Below are 17,051 nucleotides of genomic sequence, written 5' to 3' on the forward strand. Positions count from 1 at the left end.
GTCCACAGGCGTGGAAGGGCATTTGCTCTGCCCTCACTCACTCCCACCGATCTTCTTGGCTAGTCATCACCGTTGGCTGAAATGAACTGGCTTAAAGGTGACACCAGCATTCTGGGGGAGTCTCTGCCTGCACCAGATCTTTTACCCGTGCAGCATCTTATTTCCTCCTGGAAGAAAGAAAAAGCCTTGCAAGGCAGGGATTATCACCCCCAGCTTAAAGAAGAGGATTTGGAGGCTCAACTTGTGGGCTGACTTGCCCAGGTCCACAGTCAGAGTAGGATCCAGACTCAAGCAAGTGTGAGCTCGGAGGCCAAGCCCTTCTTGCCACATTCACCGCTCCAGTTGTGTTAGGATACCTGGTCCTCCTGGGAGAGATGAGGGAACCTTTCCCAGACTGAATGGGCACGACTGACAGGTGTGCTCATTGTCAGTGTGTGGAGAAGCGAGAGGAAAAGCCCAATACCAAAAAGATGTGGGGGCAGGGGACCGCTGTGCAGGGGCAACAGGCAGAAACACAAGAAGGCAAGTCCCGTGGTGCAGGAACAGGGGAGCTGGGGACAGACAAGCTGGTCCTATCACAGACCACTCCTTCCATCAGAACCAGGATGTCTAGCCCTCTGACTCTGGATCTTTCCAAACGTCAGGATGCAGTTTAAGCACCACACTGCCTGCAGGGCCTTCCTCCAGCCCACAGTGACCCCAGTCGCCATTAGCAATTTTTCCCTGTGCCTCTCAATCTGTTTTTCAATTATGTACATACTGTAGTCTTGAGTGTCCTGAGATAGAAAGTCCCATCAGACAGGAGGTTCCCGTTGAGACAGGAAGTTATTCGGAGGGAGCGTGCAGTCCCGTTTGTTCCTTTTCTTATATCTCACAGAGCCTAGAAGACTAGAATAAACAAATGTAGGCTCAAATATACGCGGCATTGAACCATTCCCATTCTACAGATAAAAACAGAGGAACTCCTATAAATTGGGTCAGCGGCTCCAAGGTTATCAGATTTCCCTCTAACATTAAATCTCCTGATTGCTACTATACCCCCAACCAAAGTCAAGCAAATGGACTGAGGAGAGGAAAGAGTGGGAGGAGGTAGGGGAGAGGAGCTGGGAGGAAGGGTAGAAAGACAAGGGTGGAAAGGGGAGGAGATGAGGAGGGAGGAGCAGAAGGGGAGGAGGTGAGTGGGAGGAGGGGGAGGGGATGACTGTGAGGAGGGGGAGGAGATGACTGGGAGGAGGGGGAGGAGATGAGTGGGAGGAGGGGGAAGGGATGACTGGGAGGAGGGGGAGGAGATGAGTGGGAGGAGGGGGAGGGGATGACTGGGAGGAGGCGGAGGAGATGACTGGGAGGAGGGGGAGGAGATGAGTGGGGGAGAGGAGATGAGTGGGAGGAGGGGGAGGAGATGAGTGAGAGGAGGGGGAGGAGATGAGTGGGAAGAGGGGGAGGAGATGAGTGAGAGGAGGGGGAGGAGATGAGTGGGAAGAGGGGGAGGAGATGAGTGGGAGGAGGGGGAGGGGGAGGAGATGAGTGGGAGGAGGGGGAGGGGGAGGAGATGAATGAGAGGAGGGGAGGAGATGACTGGGAGGAGGGGGAGGAGATGAGTGAGAAGGAGGGAGGAGATGAGTGGGAGGAGGGGGAGGAGATGAGTGGGAGGAGGGGGAGGAGATGAGTGGGAGGAAGGGGAGGGGATGAGTGGGAGGAGGGGGAGAGGAAGGTTTTGATCTGGAATGGGACACAGCTTTAAACTGAAATGGGTGTAAAGTCAGACTGGAGACAGAAATAGCACTCTTTTCTCAAGCATGAATTCTATTTTTCCCAATCTAAAATGAGATTTTTTTTTTTTGCCATTCAAAACTCCCCTTCTGTGCGTGCTTCACCAAGATCTAGCTATAACTAACTTCATCGACTGTGGAAAGCTAACCTGCCGTAGAATGAACTACATCTGGGACTCTGTAAGTTAATCTCGACAGAAATCTGGTAACAAGGTCAAATCTTGAAGCAAAACAAAACAGGCAGCTGGGAATTTGCAGCCCTGCCATGCCTCATGTGGCACAGCACAGGCAGACCCTGAGAGGTGCTCCAAGCAGGGTGCAGGCAGGAATACTTCACTTCTAGCTAACATTTAACATCCTGGGGACCCCCGGACCCCCAGCACATAGCCTGACACTGGAGATGCTCCACAAACATGTCACCTGTTCCTGTCTCTGAGTTTATAAACACAGCCAACGACTGTCAGATTTCACCACTTTCATTAACATCAGGATTTGCAACTAATCTCAATATTGGCCACGTTTCAGACTTTCTCTACATGGTTTTCATATTTATTCTTTTTGGCAGTATTATTAGTAATGAGCCTCAGAGATGATACAGGCATTCTGGGGATTTATATGGGACTGCAACCTTACCTGAGCCTTCACACCTGGACCATTTTGACCAAACTGGGTCTATAACATATGCTGTATGTCTTGCTCTCGTGTTTTCTCTCATATGTATGTTCTGAATTACGTATTTGTAGGTTTCCTTGCTTTGTGTGTCTTCACCTGTGTAAAAATACTGAGCCATGAGGACCAGAATCGCTGGTCTGCTCTTCACCATAGTTCCCTGTGTCTAGTACATAACCTGGCACTAATACAATGTGTGGTATACAGCAGGTACTTAACAAACATGTACTGAATGAATGACCGAATGAATGGGGCTGGGTTACATGTCTCTTAGCTCCTTTCAACAAGAAGAGCCTCGGGCTCTGTACCACCAGAGGGTCTTTGGCTGCCTGACCCCAGCAGGCAGCCCTTTGTGAATTGGCTGGCAATGCCCACACAGCATTGGGACCCCAGATCCAACATTCAGGGTGGCTGCAGGTCCTCTGTTTGCACAGCTGGAACCAAGGGAGACTTTGATCATGGGGGTGATCTCAGGCTGCAGGCCTGGACAACAGGCCCACCCTGGAGCTTACTTGACACCTGCCTCAGTCAGGACCCAGCTGGGGAAGGGCTCTGGCAGGACTGCCTGCACCCCTGGGAGTCGGCACCAGCATGTGCGCCACACACACAGAACAGCAGGAGAGGCTGGTGACAGGCAGGAGGGCGTATCCACTCCCCCGCAACCGGGCCCAGGTGTGACCCCAAGTTCAGGGAGACGCCCTTTGAGAAAGCAGGCCATGCATACTAATGATGGGACTACACCTTGATTCTGAATGATCTGTCCTTTAATGTACTTAGAGCAGGTGCAGGTCAAAGCGGGGGCCGGAGACACAGGCAGAAGCACTCCGCTCCTACCACACGCTGGACTCTGGGCCCAACCCCAGTCCTCCAGGCTGCCTTCCTACGAAAGGAGCGCTTTCCCAGAACCCATCTGCTCCTCCCCACCGTGGTCCTGGTGCTCCATCAGCCTCAGCCACAAGCGCCCCCTAAGCAGTCCTGGTCCACCTCCATCAACCTCAGACAAAAGCGCCCCCTAAGCAGTCCTGGCCCACCTCCATCAGCCTCAGCCACAAGCGCCCCCTAACCAGTCCTGTCCCACCTCCATCAGCCTCAGCCACAAGCGCCCCCTAACCAGTCCTGGCCCCACCTCCAAGCCTCCAAATTACTGCTTCCTTCCCGGGCTGCCCTTCCCTCAGGCCTGAATGTGGCCGCTCCTTCTTACTATTTAGATCTAGGCTCAAATGTTGCCCCCAAGAGAAGCCTTCCCTGATCACCTACTGATCTGGGCCGCAGATGATTCCGACTTTGACGTTGTTTATTTCTTGCTGGCTTGTGAGCTTCAAGAACTGAGATCAGCCGCCCTTTCACTTGCTCTTTTAGCTCAAACCCCAGCACAAAACAGCGTGTGGAAGGCACTCGATAAATACTTGCGTGCACAGATGAGAGACTGGGAAACAGTCTCTGTGAACAAATGAGATGCTGGGAAAGGCTGAAGGCAGGAGGGGATGACAGAGGACGAGATGGGTGGATGGCATCACCGACTCAATGGACATGAGTTTGAGCAAACTCAGGAAGATGGTGAAGGACAGAGAAGCCTGGCGTGCTGCAGTCGATGGAGTTGCAAAGAGTCGGACATGACTGAGCGACTGAACAAGGAGAACAGAGAGGCTGAGTGAGTGAGTGCACATGCTCAGTTAAAACACAAAGGACCAGCCCAGCTTCCCAAGGTCCCTGCAATGCCAGGCCAGGCCAGTCACGAGACCAATCCAAGATCTGTGGGTGGTGAGGTGGAAGCTCTTGAGAAGAGTCTCCCTATGTCAGGAGGGGCTCTGGGTGTATGCCTAGTTAAGTTTCTCTTTTTATTGAACACTGACTACCCGGCATGCAGACATGGAGGTCTTTGTGTAATTCACAGCCTCCCTGAGTGTGGTCACCATGGTGATTTCCACGCCAGGGATAAGGAGACACACTTGGAGATGTTAAGCAACTGGTTTGAGGTCTCTTGGCTATCAAGTCAGAGACCCCACTCAGCCTGGCCCTGGAGGCCCGCTGCTCAGACACCTCACTCTCCCGCTTCCGCACACACCCCTACGTCAGTCCCCAAGTCTAGGGAGGGGATGAGGCAGGAACAAGAGCTCTCTGAAAGAAGCCGTTCCTACAAACATCCACCAGGACCTGGCTCTGTGTGAGTCCCAGGGCCAAGGGCAGAGGACACAGAGCCACGGGGCTGCCCCACCCTCCTGCAGCTGCGGGACACCCATGTCACAGGGAGTCACCCGTCACGTGGTCTTCTGGAAAGCTTTTCCTTAATTAAGGGTAATCAAAATTCCTCTGGTTTTTGTGGATTTCTTAAAATTCCCCTAGTGGGTTGGGGAGGGGTAGTGGGGAGGGTATGTGGAGCGAGTACTAATGTCTAAATTCAGCGGAGACCTTTGAGGTGGTAGCGGAACGGGAGGGAGAGTTTGGCCAGACAGTAAGCTGACTGGGTAGGCTGGCCTCCCAGGGCTTGCCCCAGTTTGGAGCCATTTCCGCCCCCAAAGTCCTGCTTCCCCCTTCTGCAGCCCCAAGCTCTGTACCTTGGCAGAGGGCCAGAGGGCACCCGCCTGGGGAAAAGTGCCCAGCTCAGCATTTGGTAGCAAGCCTTGGAGTACAGACACCAGCACCTCTGTTGAGACCCTGGAATTTTTTTATTTGAAGCCCAAAATTCACTCGCGCTCTCTCTCACTTCCTTTCACTCATTCACTCATTCCTGGCGCGCTGCACACTCTCCCCTCCTCCTACACCCCAGCCCATTGTCATTCTGGTGGCATTTCAGCCTGCTGCAGGCGCGGGGAGGCTCCCTCTTCCAGATCTCTCTGTTGAATCCCTGGCAAGGACAAAGCCGGGAGGAGCGAGATTCAGTAACTAGCTTTTTAGTTTCATGGCCGGAGGTTGTCAGGACAGTGCAGAGAAAACTGCCAACGATCCCGAGCGCAGCCCATGAATCTGGGGCAGAGCAGGCGAGAACAAGGGAGCGCGTCAGCCGGGGTGGGGGTGCCTGCCGGCAGCCACTTGGATGAGAAAGTTCTCTTCTTCCAAATTTCTTTGATTCAGATTCTGTGCTAATTAAAAAAAAAATCGATTCAGCAGTTTTCAGCCTCCCTCAATAAAGTGTTTAGAGGGCTAAGAAAGGAAAAACAGAAACAGTGCTCCGGAGATCCTTCCCTATCGGGGGATAAGGACCATCGGTCACAGGTTGCTAGGAAGTGGGGGTTGTTAATTTGAGGAAGAGTTATCATATTCTCGAGTTCTCTTTGCATCCTTGGATGATAGCACATGTGTATCTCCAGACGAAGGCACGCTGTCAAAATGAAAAGATCTACATCCCAACCCCAAGCTCAGCCACAGAGCTGCTGAGTGGCCGGGGGCTGGAGGCTCTCTCTCTCTCTGTGGACTCTCAAAATGGAGCGGATTGAATAGAACAACGCCTAATATCCTTTCCCACCTCTGTGCTTCTCTGCCTTCACCAAGCCCACCAGGAATCATTTCATCCCCTCCAGTCTGAGGTCTCCGGTCTCCTGAGCAGAATCTCAGATGGGTCTGAATTGTAAGGACTGGTCTGTGGCCTCCCGAGAGGTGAGTGACAGAACGGTGGCATCAGGAAGAATGGGTTTCATTTAACCTGTCGTGCCATCCAAGATTCCCCACCTGGATATATTTGGGCAAGTTAACACAGAAGAATAACGTGGTGAACTTGCACTGGGGTTTTGTTTTATGGTTCCCAGAACTTCCTCAAATATATTCTCTTTCAAATACATGCCTCACAACTTCCCTATAAGTGAGGTCCTCTCATTGGCCCTTTTACAGATAAGAAAAGTGAGGTTCACGTGCCCAAAAGGCTGACCAAGTCTAACCAGAGCTCCTACTACCCAGCACTTTGGTTTGCTCTGGCCTAAGACAGACAAAAGTTGCTCCAGAGAAGCAATTTGTGCAAGGGAGAAAAGTCAGGCACATTTTGCCAGATCCTTCCTTCCAGCTCCTGGCTCCTGTGCCACCCCACACTGCCCTCTATTTGGTTGTATCCATCCAAAGCTCTTAGTTGCACGCAACATAAATGAAGTATGGGTGATTTAAACTGAAAGCAAATTCATTAAAAGGATGCTGAGCAGCTCACAGATGAGACAGGAAGGGTGGAGAGCGAGGCTGAGAAGGTAGGCAGGAATAAAGGGAGGTCACACAGCCAGAATCACAGCTCAAACTCTTGCAATGAATCCGGCCGAGCAACAGCACCACTGCAGCTGCTGCAGACACAGGGCCCGTGGCGCCACCGCTGGCGCGGCCTCTGCTGACCCTGGCCGTGTGCCTGCACCCGGGCTGTGAGGGGAGCTGGGAGAGCGTGCACTGGGCACCTCCACCTTCTGCTGCCCAACAAATCTCAGAGGGTGGAGGTTACCCTCAAAATAGGAAGGGCATTGAAATGCGAAGTAACCAAGCAGATGGTACGTGTGCAGGTAAAGTCAGGTCAGGCCAGGTAACAACAACAAAAAAATCCTAAATCTGAATAACTTTAAAACACCAAAGACTTATTTCTTGATCACTCTACAGCTCCATCAAGGGTCAGCTGAGGGCTCTGCTCTAGGTCACCCAGAGCCCAGGCTAATGGAGCATCCATCATCATTGCAAGAGAGAGCGATCTGGAGCCGTTATTACAGAGTTTAGTCCAAAAGTGACATCACTCTACTCCTGGCTCATTGGCTGGAACTAGTCACATGGCCCTGCCTTGGGGCCAGCATGTACAATACTGCCTTGGGCCTAGAAGGCAGAGAGCTGAGAATACCTGGTGATGTCCACAGCCCACTAAACGGAACCTGCCAATCAGAGCCTTCCTCGGGAGGGAATAGAAGAAAATGGCACTGGAATGAAGGGCAGGAGACCTGGGTTTCATTTTAGGTTGAGCCACTGGGACCTGTATATTTCTCTAGCACCCCTAAAATGGAGGAAAACCCCACTTTGAAGTGTGATCCCAGGAAGGAGTCCACTCAAATATTAGCAGCATGTGGCAGCAGCAAGTGCTCAGCGCACAGCCCACCAATGAAGTCCTAGACGGGCTAGGAGAGGCCAGCGCCAGGAGCTGACCCAGGCTCCTGGAGCTCAGGCAGGAAGCAACGCTGTCCTCACCCACAGGCTCTTCAGCGGCTGCACTGTCTTCCCAGAAAGAAAAGCACTTCTCGGTAGCCCCAGGATCCCTCTGGAAATAAATCCTCTGTGAGCAACAAGAGCTGAGATTTCCAGTGTGTTCACAGGCCTCTTGGGCCCCACTCTGTTTCAGCTGCAGAGAGGTGCCTGCCAGACTGAGCCCCAGGAAAGCAGGGAGTGGGGCACTGTGAGCGGCATCTGCTGACTCCTGAGTGGCCTTGCGCCCCAGCCCTTCCTAAAGCTGCAAAGCTGACACTTCCAAAGGAGTGAGAGCAACTATTGGGACCACGGTGCCCCACAACCCACAGACTAAACATTTGAGCTTCTTTCAAGATCCAGTCCAGGGAAAGTGCAGGTGGAGCTTCTGAGACAAGTGGGTTTCCTTGATACAGCACAAACCACTAGTTCCTCCCGAAACACACTTTAACCAGGGGTTGTACCAGAGGTCCAGCTACACTTCCCAACCTGCTCCACAGAGCTCTAGGGCCTGGTGACTTAAGCAGCCCTCCTGGGTCAGAGCTTTCACAACTGCAGAGGAGCCTGGGAGGCTAAAGGTCATGGAGCTCCCCTGTCAGTCTTCCTCCAGACTTTTCCATGAGACAGACGAATTTCTGTTATTTTGTGGTTTATAATTACTATTAATAAAAGCAAAATTCAACTGCGCAAAGCTATTGTAGAGGCAGAAAAGTAACTGTTAACCACTGCTGTCTTCGAAGGAGCATGGGGCTTGTTAAAAGTGTGACCTCATGTTCCGATGGCCTCTTTCATGGGCCTGGAACTGAGTTTGGAAGAGAGGGCTTGAGAGGCATCATCTGTGGGGCAACCTGTCAGGCAGGAGTATCTGGCATTTCACAGGCAAACCACGAGGCAGGGAGCGAAGATGAGATAGAGCGGGTAAGGGGAGAGAGGAGGTGACGCGCTGGGACAGAGGCTGGTGTGCCCATGGGGAAAAACAGCTGACCATGAATCCCTCGGGACATATAAAGTCGTCTAAGAACAAGGAGGTTGAAAGTACAATTTGCAGTTTGTTTTTAATGTTGCTGAAATGTCAGTCTCTCCTTTGATACTCTCAGAACTTCAATCCATGTCAAGGAATCAAGGTGCTGCATTTCACAAGAAAATCCGTAAACTAAAAGGAACACAGTAGAGGCTGGAGTTCTGATGCAGTGGTGATCATGGAGAAGTTGCAGAAATTGTGTCGTGGGGTCAGGCTTGGCCTTCTGCAGGGCCTAGGATAGTGGTGGTGGGCGGAGGGCGGGGTGGGCAGTGACAAGGAAGGAGTGAGCAGTCTGAGCCAGATCTCAAGGGGCAGGGACGCCCTAGCCAGCATCCACCACATGAGATACTTCTTGCCACTTCCTCATCTGTCTCCCTGCCCCCAGCTCCACCAGGTCCAATCACACCCCATGTTGTCCCAGAGTAATCTTTGTCAATTTTGGATCTGGTACTCCTGTCCTATCTAAAGCCCACTGTTTCCACTCCAAGATCAAATTTAATTCCTGAAATGGTAGCATTTGAGCTCCCAGCTTATTTCATCCACCTGATCTCCTGCTGGTCCCCACTCTACCCCAAATACGTGCTCTGCAACCCCATGGGACTGGCATCCCTCTACAGAATATATGCAATGCTCTTCAAGATCCTGGGCCTCTGCTCAAGCTGGAACCCTCTGCCTGAGTGGGGCTCTGATCCTCTCTCCTCTCTATGTACTTATCCAGGAAAGGTCCTTTAGTTGCAACAGACATGAACTCTGGCTGGTTTAATCAGTAAAGTTATGCAGTAAAGAATATGGGGTGGGGCTTCTCTGATGGCTCCGTGGTGAAGACTATGCCTGCAGATGCAGGAGACAAGGGGTTTCAATTCCTGATCCGGGAAGATCCCACACGCCGCAGGGCAACGGAGTCTGTGTGTCACAAGTACGGAGCCTGTGCTCTAGAGCCCAGGGTCCGCGAGTACTGAGGCCCGTGTGCCCTGGCGCCTATGCTCAGCAGCAAGAAGCCAGGCAGTGAGAAGCTCACACACCACAGTAGAGAGCAGCCCCTGCTGGCCACAGCTAGAGAAAGTCCTGCACAATGAAGATAGCACAGCAACCCTCACCCCCCAAAAAAGGAACACGAGTGGCTCCTGAAATCCCTGGGAGGGCCAGAGATCCAAGCCTGGAGATGACGTGGACAGGAGTCACCCCTAAAATCACAGCACTGGACATTCCACGGAGACGCCACCACCCCAGTGCTGGGTCAGAACAGCATCAGGTGCTCTGACATGGATTGTACAGATACTGGACACCCCTGTGGGACCCCCACTGCGGCCCTCTGAAGGCAGGACACCACCTCCCGGCATGGAACATGCTTTCTCCACCTGCCACCTGCTGCACCAAGTGCCACAGTGGCCTCTAATGGCTGGAGTGGAAACCATATGCTTAGGAAGCAGGGAAATCAAGTGTCTGGCCTGCCAGATAGAAGAGGTCTCCCCATCCTACAGAGACTCACAGGCGGGGATGGCCCAAATGAACGGACATGTTCAAAGGCACTTCCAAAAAGAAGGGCAACACCCACCACACTCATGAGAACCCTGCTTGAATGCCACCTTCTGTGGGACGTCCCCACGGCTGCTTTGAGCAGTTACCTGCACCCCTCTGTACCCTTTGTACCCACTTCCATTCTCAGGAACCACTATTGATGACCTCCCTCAAGGTATGAACGTGCTTCTCTTTACAGACAAGAGATGCAAGAGCCAGAGGGGAGATGTCAAGGATATGTTCAAGGGCACCGTCAACCAAAGGTAATCACTTAGGTATAAGTGGCCAGCTGGGAACAAGGGTGAGAGTTGGGAGTAGAGGTTGAGGTGGGGATAACAAAGAGAAGCTAAAAAACCAACATGCCAAAAAATAATCACCCTTTTGGGCTTGTTGATGGGGGTCAGAATTTTCTACCCAAACAGGCAAAGTTTCCTGATCTGAACCCATTGTCAGAATCTCTTAGGAAGCTTGTTACAAATGCAAATGGCCATGACCCACCTCTTGGGAACGATTCTGTGGACTTGAGGGATGGCTGGGCATCTGTATTTGTAATGAGGTCCTCAGGGAATTTTGATGAACACCAAAGCTGAAGAAAGACTAACCAAAGACATCTACACAGGTGTACGTAGTGAACTAGGTGGATTTATAGTCATTCCTAGACATGATCTGAAGGGATGGGGCCCAGGAGAAGGAAGCTGACTCATTCACACTCTTAGCCAATCATTTGTCTGTTAGTTTCAATGCTCGGTCATTCCACAATGATGGGTTTAGTGGAGCAATTCGGTCAGGTTTGTATCAGTCAGGATGGGCTAGATTAGGCTGCAGTAAAAAACAACTCCACAATCTCAGCGGCTCAAAACAACCAAGGTTTATTTTTCAATCCTGCTGGTCCATTAGGGGCCAGCTGGAGCCCCTACCCATGACCTCTCATTTGGGCCCAGGATGATAGATCAGCCACCATCTCAAATTGTGCTGGTTATCATGGCAGGTGAAAGGAGAATTCTTGGAGGGTCTCATGTTAGTACTTAAATGTCCCAGCCCAGAAGGGACACGAATCCCTTTTGCTTACAGCTCACTGGCCAGGACCAGTTACATGCCCCACAACTAGCCCTCAGGGTGTTGGTTCAGGACTGCTGCACCTCCATACTGACAGCCCGGTGGGGCAGAGGCTCATCAGCAAGACAAAGCCTTCCCAGACACCCTCAGCTTCTATCTCCTCGGTCAGAACTGACACCTATGGTCAGCCTTAGCAACCCAAGGAATCTAGGGCAGACACTTTAACAAGGCACACTGAAGCTCCAGATAAAACGGGGTTTTGATGATAAGAAAGGGAATGGATACTGGGTAGGCAACTAGAAGCATATGATTCGATAGGGGAGTCACTGGAGAATGACAGATAGCACTGTCTGTGTGAGAACAGCAGACAGACAGAATGGATCCAGATGCCAACAGCAATAGCGTGGACAGCCCAACCATGAATCTGGCTTCCCTGAGTCCATCAATTTAGGGACTGGCTAAGCGGTTCTCTATGTAATCAAAAGATTGAAACTAGCAAGTAATAAGTATAATTCTAAATACATATTGGGACTTCCCCGGAGACTCCACCCTCCTAACCACGGGGCCAAGGTTCAACTCCAGACCAGGGAACTAGATTCCACATGTTGAGACTAAAAGATCCTGTACGCTACAGTGACGACTTGGAGGGGCCAAATAAAAATACTTTGAAAAATAATAATAAAATAAAGACATATTAATCAAGATTTCTGCCCAATAACAGACTACAACTGAGTACACTAGGAAGTCGTATCAAGACCGTATTATTAGTTATTAGCTATTGAGTGCCAACTATGTGTCAGGTTCTGCATACAGACTATCTGTTTCACAACAACAAATGGCAAGTGTTAATATGCTCATTTTACAGATGAGCAAACTGAGGCTCAGACTGGTTCATGGATTCTTCAAGGTCACACACGTGATAATTGAGGTTCCCAATCCAAACTCAACCCAGATTTCAAACTTCCCACTCTTTTCTTACATTATATCAGATCGCCTCTTTCACTAAGCATCCTATAGTAATAATAATTTGAAATGACCATGTGCTAAAAACATTGCAGCCTGACATGTTATCTAAGATGCATATTTGGTGGGAGACGCAGTGATAGTATTGATCGGTGCTGAGGATACCTGCTTATCAAAGCCTTGTTTCCTGAGTGTGTGTTTGGATCCAGTTGCTCATTAGAGATGCTGGAAAACATCACAAAGAAATAAACAAAAAGCAGCTGAGATCCCTTGGTACAGATGTAGCCAATATACTACAGACAGGAAATTTCAAGAAACGCCGTATACTGTCAATTAAAAAATGAACATCTGTATGGCCAAAGACTTGGTAAGGCTCTTTGGATGAAGATATGGAAGCAAGGAGGAAAAGGGCCACACCATGAGCATGAATGAGGACCAACAACCTGTCTAACCCAAGTGGGCGTGGTGTCTAAATGTAGCCCCAGATTCTGGAATGCTCCTGCAAGACTGGAAGGATACCAAGGCAACCCACAGATTTTCCTCTAACCTTGGGGCCTGCTCTCAGCTCCAGGCTCCTAGTCCAGTTCAGTCATTCATTATGGACAGCTCACTGGATTGTACCTGACCCCTCTGTAAACACAGCCAATATATTGATGATATTCTGCCATTTGGTGGAGGGTAGTATCAAAAATCTTGAATAGCCTGTTCCTATACTTAGAAGAGTTTTGCCAAGAGAACACACTGGTCATAGCAAACACCCTCTTCCAACAACACAAGAGAAGACTCTAAACATGGACATCACCAGATGGTCAATAACAAAGTCAGACTGATTATATTCTTTGCAACCAAGATGGAGAAGTTCTATACAGTCAGCAAAACAAGACCCAGAGCTGACTGTGGCTCAGATCATGAACTCTTTATTGCAAAATTCAGACTTAAAGAAAGTAGGGAAACCACTAGACCATTCATGTGTGACCTAAATCAAATTCCTTACGATTATACACTGGAAGTGAGAAATAGATTCAAGGGATTAGATCTGATAGACAGAGTGCCTGAAGAACTATGGATGGAGTTTCATGACATTGTACAGGAGGCAGTGATCAAAACCATCCCCAAGAAAAAGAAACATAAAAAGACAAAATGGTTGTCTGAGGAGGCCTTACAAATAGCTGAGAAAAGAACAGAAGCTAAAGGCAAAGGAGAAAAAGAAAGATACCCAACTGAATGCAGAGTTCTAAAGAACAGCAAGGAGAGATAAGAAAGCTTTCCTCAGCGATCAATGCAAAGAAATAGATGAAAACAATAAAATGGGAAAGACTAGAGCTCTCCCCAAGAAAATTAGAGATATCAAGGGAATATTTCAGCCAAACATGAGCACAATAAAGGGCAAAAATGGTAACACAAGCAGAAAATATTAAGAAGAGGTGGCAAGAATACACAGAAGAACTATACAAAAAAGATCTTCATGACCCAGATGATCATGATGGTGTGATCACTCACCTAGAGCCAGACATCCTGGAGTCTAAAGTCAAGAGGACCTTAGGAAGCATCACTACGAACAAAGCTAGTAGAGGTGATGAAATTCCAGTTGAGCTATTTCAAATCCTAAAAGATGATGCTGTGAAAGTGTTGCACTCAATATGCCAGCAAATGTGGAAAACTCAGCAGTGGCCACAGGACTGGAAAAGGTCAGTTTTCATTCCAATCCCAAAGAAAGGCAATGCCAAAGAATGTTCAAACTACCGCACAATTGCACTCATCTCACACGCTAGTAAAGTAATGCTCAAAAGTCTCCAAGCCAGGCTTCAGCAATACGTGAACCGTGAACTTCCAGATGTTCAAGCTGGTTTTAGAAAAGGCAGAGGAACCAGAGATCAAATTGCCAACATCTGCTGGATCATGGAAAAAGCAAGAGAGTTCCAGGAAAACATCTATTTCTGCTTTAGTGACTACTCCAAGGACGCTGACTGTGTGGATCAGGACAAACTGTGGAAAATCCTTAAAGAGATGGGAATATCAGACCACTTTACCTGCCTCCTGAGAAATGTGTATGCAGGTCAAGAAGAAACAGTTAGAACTGAACGTGGAACAACAGACTGGTTCCAAATTAGGAAAGGAGTACATCAAGCCTGTATATTGTAGCCCTGCTTATTTAACTTATATGCAGAGTACATTATGTGAAATGCCAGGCTGGATGAAGCACAAGCTGGAATCCAGATTGCTGGGAGAATTACCAATAACCTCCGATATGCAGATGACAGCACACTTATGGCAGAAAGCGAAGAGGAATTGAAGAGCCTCTTGATGAAAGTGAAAGTGGAGAGTGAAAAAGTTGGCTTAAAGCTCAACATTTGGAAAACTAAGATCATGGCATCTAGTCCCATCACTTCATGGCAAAACAATGGGGAAACAGTGGAAAAAGTGCCAGACTTTATTTTTTGGGGCTCCAAAATCACTGCAGATGGTGACTGCAGCCAGAAATCAAAAGATACTTACTCCTTGGAAGAAAAGTTATGACCAACCTAGACAGCATATTAAAAAGCAGAGACATTACTTTGCCAACAAAAGTCCGTCTAGTCAAGGCTATGGTTTTTCCAGTAGTTGTGTACGGATGTGAGAGTTGGACCATAAAGAAAGTTGAGCACTGAGGAATTGATGCTTTTGAACTGTGGTGTTGGAGAAGACTCTTGAGAGTCCCTTGGCCTGCAAGGAGATCAAACCAGTCAATCCTAAAGGAAATCAGTCCTGAATATTCATTGGAAGGACTGATGCTGAAGCTGAAACTCCAACACTTTGGCCACCTGATGCAAAGAACAAACTCATCTGAAAAGACTCTGATGTTGGGAAAGACTGAAGGTGGGAGAAGAAGGGGACAACAGGATGAGATGGTTGGATGGCATCACCTACTCAATGGACTTGAGTTTAAGCAAGCTCCGGGAATTGGTAATGGACAGGGAAGCTTGGCGTGCTGCAGTCCATGGGGTTGCAAAGAGTCGGACATGACTGAGTGACTGAACTGAACTGATACTTAGAAGATGGTTAAGAATCTTCCTATGTGGGAGACCAGGGTTCAATCCCTGGGTCAGGAATATCTCCTGGAGAAGGGAATGGCAACCCACTTCAGTATTCTTGCCTGGAGAATTCCATGGATAAAGGAGCCTGGAGGGCTACAGTCCACGGGTCGCAAAGAGCCAGACACAACTGAGCGACTAACATTACATTACATTATATACTTAGAAGAGCAAATTTTCCCTTTACTCATTATTCTTTTTCATTCATCCATATTTACCAAGAGCCTATACGTATCAGGCACTATTTAGGTGCTAAGGACACAATGATAAACAAGACAAATCCTCCCTTCATGCAATTTAGAAGTTAGTAGAGGAGACGCTGGTTAATTAAATAACTTGCCAACCCAAATGTAAACTTGTGACTGTATTATATTATCAACATTTGCTGAGGACCAGGAATTACACTAACTAGAATGTCAAACTGAAGCTTCATCCTCGCCAGAGCCCTGAGGAACTAAGGCTCTGAGATACGATGCAACTTTCCCAGTCACACCACCCCAAAGCGATGGAGCCGGGATTCCCATCCAGTGTCATCTGATGCAGAAAGCCCTCATGCTTGACTGCTTTTTCCTATCTCCCTCGGCAAATTACGGATCTCATTTCCAGTTTCTGCCCTTTCTCTTTTGGAGATCCAGGTTTAGCCTTGCAGTCGTTGACATAAAATATTCCAGTCCTTAATATGTACAATTCACTGGGCTCAGGCAATGTGCTACAGACAAAGTGTAACAATGAGAGGCAACGCTTATTTTTTCCTAAAGGATATCTGAAAATGAGATCACTACCTGGGCCAAAATTAAAACAATATCTGTGTAGAAATTTCTAAAGATCCTGGATTATTAGTACAGCAATGGCGCTCCCTGGTGACAATCACTGTGTATTACATGTCTTTGTATGTTACTGCAACTCTGGATGAGTAATAAGCCAGGAGAAGGGGGCGACAGAGGATGAGATGGTTGGATGGCATCACCGACTCAATGGACATGAGTTTGAGCAAATTCTGGGAGATAGTGAAGGACGGGGAAGTCTGGTGTGCTACAGTCCATGAGGTCACAGAGAGTCAAATACGACTTAGCAATTGCACCAGTCTTGATTACTTTCTCCTCATCCCCTTGACCCCACCACAACCCATTTATAGTGATTCCAGACACAAGGTCACAGCTATAAGATTCAACCTGTTTTCACAGTTCAGAATTCTAGCAACTAGGATATGATACAAGGTCCTCATGATACTGACAAACAATTAAACCATTTGCTGTCAGTCTCCGGGATCACTTACCCATTTGGTCATGATGGATTAATCCATCATCCCCTGCTTTTTCTGCAAGATGTGGCTACAAATGACACCCTCCTCCAACCACCCCCAACACAGACAGTCTCTCTGACTTTATTCCATGATTATAGGAAATAGACCAAAATGTACATGTCGACTTTCAGCTAGGTATTGAGCTATGGGCTGGAAACATGGCGATGAACAGCAAGCTGTGGTCCTGGCTCTAAAACTTTAGCAGTGGGAACAGGTGGCCAATTAACCTATGAATTATTCACTCTCAATTAAAATAATTGTTACAAGAAAGAGGCTCTGAGCGTCTATAAAAGTGAGGCAGACCAATTAGGTCAGAAGGTCAGAAAAGTTTACCCTGAGGAAAGAGAGTAAGGTGTGCCTGTCAAAATGGAGAAGAGGCTGGTCAAAGTGATCAGAGTTTAGAGAAGAATGAACCTGGGGGCCCAGGCAGCCTGAACCCAGGCCTCTCCTGGGGCTAAAAGTGGGTGATAAGTGTGGGAACAATTAGGAGAAATAGTCATTAGGAAATCCCCAGGATGGCTGAAGTATTAAGAGATAATGTTGGTTGTTAA

The sequence above is a fragment of the Oryx dammah genome, unplaced genomic scaffold, assembly GCF_014754425.2.
Source record: "Oryx dammah isolate SB20612 unplaced genomic scaffold, SCBI_Odam_1.1 HiC_scaffold_20, whole genome shotgun sequence".
Classification (NCBI taxonomy): domain Eukaryota; kingdom Metazoa; phylum Chordata; class Mammalia; order Artiodactyla; family Bovidae; genus Oryx; species Oryx dammah.